Here is a 5,086-nt window from a genome sequence, read left to right on the forward strand (position 1 = left end):
TCTCATCCCCTCCGAGATCCTCTGGGCTTATCCCATGCTCTCTTGACTTCAAATACTGTCCTTGTTTCTGCCATCTTTGCAGGGAGGCTGTTGCATGCATCCATTATCCTTTCTGTAAAGACCTATTTCTTCAGGTTACTCATCCCATGGCCCCGTGTTCTAGGTCCTGCCTCCTGGGCATGGAATCCTTGGAGGTATCTTCCGTATCCCACCTTTACGGTACAGTATACATACATTATTTACATCTTTATCTGACCCTATATGCTTTAGAATGAAAACCAGTATTCATTTTGGTAGCCACCCTCTGGACCAACTACAACCAGTTTGTATCCTCTTGAGTTGTTCCGGGTATTCCAAATGCACCTCCCTATCCTGAGATCACTGCATCCCAGGTGATTGCTCACTATAACATCAGAAATATTCTCTCTATTGGAAATATAGTAATGATGGTACAAAAGAACCAAATGGCCCATCCAGTCTGCCTAGCAAGCTTCTCACGGTAGTAACTGCTGCTCCTTGCAGTTATCCCCAAGCCTTTTGATAACCCATAAAAAAAAAAATTACTGCTAGTAACATTTTTACTGGGTGATGAGCCTTCTTGAAAAATCAAACTGCTGCTTCACGGGCTTTGCTTTGGGACTTGGCCTTAGAAGCAGTCCTGTGCTTTTTCACTTATGTCTCAGTACCCCAGACCATAAAAGTCAGGGCCCATGTTGGTTGTCTGAATCCAATTCCTCTTCCAGTCCCCCTGACCCCACCGCCGTCAAAGCGGAGAGCAATATTGCAGTTGCGTCAAAAGCATGAAGACTCATTGATGAAGGATAGTAATGGGAAGGCAGGATGTGTGCTGCGAACGTCTGGCGGTCTGAAGGACTCCAGTAAATGTCCAAATATAGGTGTGAAAGAGAAGTACCTATTTGTGAGGATAACGTAGTTTAAATCCAAGTTACATTAGATGTACAAATAAAGGGTAGAGTGCAGCGGGGCCGTGTTTAGCTGAAGCTGCATTGGGAGGAAGAGTGAAGCACCCGTCCTGCAGGGTTTAGCTGCAATTATTCCCAGCCTGGTGTACAAATGATAAAGGGTAGAGTGCAGCGGGGCCGTGTTTAGCTGAAGCTGCAGTGGAAGGAAGAGTGAAGCACCAGTCCTGCAGGGTTTAGCTGCAATTATTCCCAGCCTGGTGTACAAATGATAAAGGGTAGAGCTGCAGTGGGAGGAAGAGTGAAGCACCCGTCCTGCAGGGTTTAGCTGCAATTATTCCCAGCCTGGTGCACAAATGATAAAGGGTAGAGCTGCAGTGGGAGGAAGAGTGAAGCACCCGTCCTGCAGGGTTTAGCTGCAATTATTCCCAGCCTGGTGCACAAATGATAAAGGGTAGAGCTGCAGTGGGAGGAAGAGTGAAGCACCAGTCCTGCAGGGTTTAGCTGCAATTATTCCCAGCCTGGTGCACAAATGATAAAGGGTAGAGTGCAGCGGGGCCGTGTTTAGCTGAAGCTGCATTAGGAGGAAGAGTGAAGCACCAGTCCTGCAGGGTTTAGCTGCAATTATTCCCAGCCTGGTGTACAAATGATAAAGGGTAGAGTGAGGCGGGGCCGTGTTTAGCTGAAGCTGCATTAGGAGGAAGAGTGAAGCACCAGTCCTGCAGGGTTTAGCTGCAATTATTCCCAGCCTGGTGTACAAATGATAAAGGGTAGAGCTGCAGTGGGAGGAAGAGTGAAGCACCCGTCCTGCAGGGTTTAGCTGCAATTATTCCCAGCCTGGTGCACAAATGATAAAGGGTAGAGCTGCAGTGGGAGGAAGAGTGAAGCACCAGTTCTGCAGGGTTTAGCTGCAATTATTCCCAGCCTGGTGCACAAATGATAAAGGGTAGAGCTGCAGTGGGAGGAAGAGTGAAGCACCCGTCCTGCAGGGTTTAGCTGCAATTATTCCCAGCCTGGTGCACAAATGATAAAGGGTAGAGCTGCAGTGGGAGGAAGAGTGAAGCACCAGTCCTGCAGGGTTTAGCTGCAATTATTCCCAGCCTGGTGTACAAATGATAAAGGGTAGAGTGCAGCGGGGCCGTGTTTAGCTGAAGCTGCATTAGGAGGAAGAGTGAAGCACCAGTCCTGCAGGGTTTAGCTGCAATTATTCCCAGCCTGGTGTACAAATGATAAAGGGTAGAGTGAGGCGGGGCCGTGTTTAGCTGAAGCTGCATTAGGAGGAAGAGTGAAGCACCAGTCCTGCAGGGTTTAGCTGCAATTATTCCCAGCCTGGTGTACAAATGATAAAGGGTAGAGTGAGGCGGGGCCGTGTTTAGCTGAAGCTGCATTAGGAGGAAGAGTGAAGCACCAGTCCTGCAGGGTTTAGCTGCAATTATTCCCAGCCTGGTGCACAAACGGTAAGTGACGCTTCTAACGGTTTACACTGTTTGATACAAGTGCCTTCTCTTTAAGGGCAGTAATCCCATGGGAAGTGCCACTCCAAGCTAACCCCATACTTATCCATTCTGCAGACTGTAGAGGTTGGGGCCCTCCAAGTCCCCTTTTTCCTCTGCCATTGAAGTGGAGAGCAATGTTTCAGTTGCATCAAAATTATCAAGGCTTATTGGCTAAGGGAAGTAACCGCCGCACCAGCAAGTTACCCCCATGCCTCTTACTTCATTCCCCTCCTCTAGCCTTTAGTGTTTATCCCAGGCCCCTGTGAAGTCTTTCACTGTTTTTCTCTTCATCACCTCCTCCGGAAGGGCATTTTGGGCCTCCCCCACCCTCTCCGGGAAGAAATATTTCCTGGCGTTGGATCTTCCTGCTGCTAGGAGAACATCTGGCAGATTGCAGTGCCCTAGCCATTCAGTGCCGCCTCCATTTCTGCTGTCTGCAGTGCTCTTGCTCTAATATCTTTTATATCTCGCACCCCTTGCTTTTATCAGTTATTACTTACAATGTGAAGGTATAAATGTTTCTGGCTGTTTGTTTGAATCTTTGTAAAAATACTGTTTGGTTTAGTTAAAAATATGCTGTGCCTTGTCCTGTAAGCTCTGAGGGAGGGTAAGTAATTTAATCTTTTTAATAATGTCATCGTACTACCAAACTAGAAATGTAATCTGAGCACAGACAGGAAGCAGAACCAGAGCACGAGAGTGCTCTCTGGCTTTCTTCTGTACTACACGGGCAGACCAGACTGCCAGGCTGTGAAAGTTTCCTATACGGAGCTGCTGAAAGGGAGGGGACAGCATGACTGCATCATTTCTTTACTTTTTGGCAGGGACAGGATATGGCTGAGGCGGAACTAGCGGGGGGAGGTTCCTGATGGAGTTGGACACATCAGCTCAGCTCCTCTTAACAGAGCCATATTCTTCCTGCTTCCTGTGGCTGTCACAGCTTCAGGAAACTCTTTTTTTCCCCATGTATTTCCAGAGTCTGTGGATCTCAGCCAGGGATACAAGGATGCAAACGTCTGAGAGGAGCCTGAGCTGAGCCTGCCACTGCCTAGTTCTTGGTGATCCATTGCCAGCACTGCTCTGCACGTCCTTTTGGGTCACTGGTAGAAGCACTGCATATGTCTAGTACTGTAAAAATTAGTTCCATGATCAGCTGCCGCTCCCAAGCTATTACAAACAGGGGACAGTGAAAGTGCTGCACTGCCTAACATAAAATTATAGCAGAAAGATCGTGACCTATCCGCACACTTCAGCTTTCTTCCCATCACTCCTAAGATTTCCCTGCATCGAGCAAAGATCATATAGAAAGACTTGGTTTAATGGAACAAAGCAGCATGGCTTTACCCAGGGCAAGTCTTGCCTCACAAATCTGCTTCACTTTTTTGAAGGAGTTAATAAACATGTGGATAAAGGTGAACCGGTAGATGTAGTGTACTTGGATTTTCAGAAGGCGTTTGACAAAGTCCCTCATGAGAGGCTTCTAGGAAAAGTAAAAAGTCATGGGATAGGTGGCGATGTCCTTTCGTGGATTGCAAACTGGTTAAAAGGCAGGAAACAGAGAGTAGGATTAAATGGACAATTTTCTCAGTGGAAGGGAGTGGACAGTGGAGTGCCTCAGGGATCTGTATTGGGACCCTTACTTTTCAATATATTTATAAATGATCTGGAAAGAAATACGACGAGTGAGATAATCAAATTTGCAGATGATACAAAATTATTCAGAGTAGTTAAATCACAAGCAGATTGTGATAAATTGCAGGAAGACCTTGTGAGACTGGAAAATTGGGCATCCAAATGGCAGATGAAATTTAATGTGGATAAGTGCAAGGTGATGCCTATAGGGAAAAATAACCCATGCTATAATTACACAATGTTGGGTTCCGTATTAGGTGCTACAACCCAAGAAAGAGATCTAGGTGTCATAGTGGATAACACATTGAAATCGTCGGTGCAGTGTGCTGTGGCAGTCAAAAAAGCAAACAGAATGTTGGGAATTATTAGAAAGGGAATGGTGAATAAAACGGAAAATGTCATAATGCCTCTGTATCGCTCCATGGTGAGACCGCACCTTGAATACTGTGTACAATTCTGGTCGCCGCATCTCAAAAAAGATATAATTGTGATGGAGAAGGTACAGAGAAGGGCTACCAAAATGATAAAGGGGATGGAACAACTCCCCTATGAGGAAAGACTAAAGAGGTTAGGACTTTTCAGCTTGGAGAAGAGACGACTGAGGGGGGATATGATAGAGGTGTTTAAAATCATGAGAGGTCTAGAACGGGTAGATGTGAATTGGTTATTTACTCTTTCGGATAATAGAAGGACTAGGGGGCACTCCATGAAGTTAGCATGGGGCACATTTAAAACTAATCTGAGAGAGTTCTTCTTCACTCAACGCAGAATTAAACTCTGGAATTTGTTACCAGAGGATGTGGTTAGTGCAGTTAGTGTAGCTGTGTTTAAAAAAGGATTGGATAAGTTCTTGGAGAAGTCCATTACCTGCTATTAAGTTCACTTAGAGAATAGCCACTGCCATTAGCAATGGCAAAATGGAATAGACTTAGTGTTTGGGTACTTGCCAGGTTCTTGTGGCCTGGCTTGGCCTCTGTTGGAAACAGGATGCTGGGCTTGATGGACCCTTGGTCTGACCCAGTATGGCATTTTCTTATG

The sequence above is a fragment of the Rhinatrema bivittatum genome, chromosome 10, assembly GCF_901001135.1.
Source record: "Rhinatrema bivittatum chromosome 10, aRhiBiv1.1, whole genome shotgun sequence".
In the NCBI taxonomy this organism is placed as follows: domain Eukaryota; kingdom Metazoa; phylum Chordata; class Amphibia; order Gymnophiona; family Rhinatrematidae; genus Rhinatrema; species Rhinatrema bivittatum.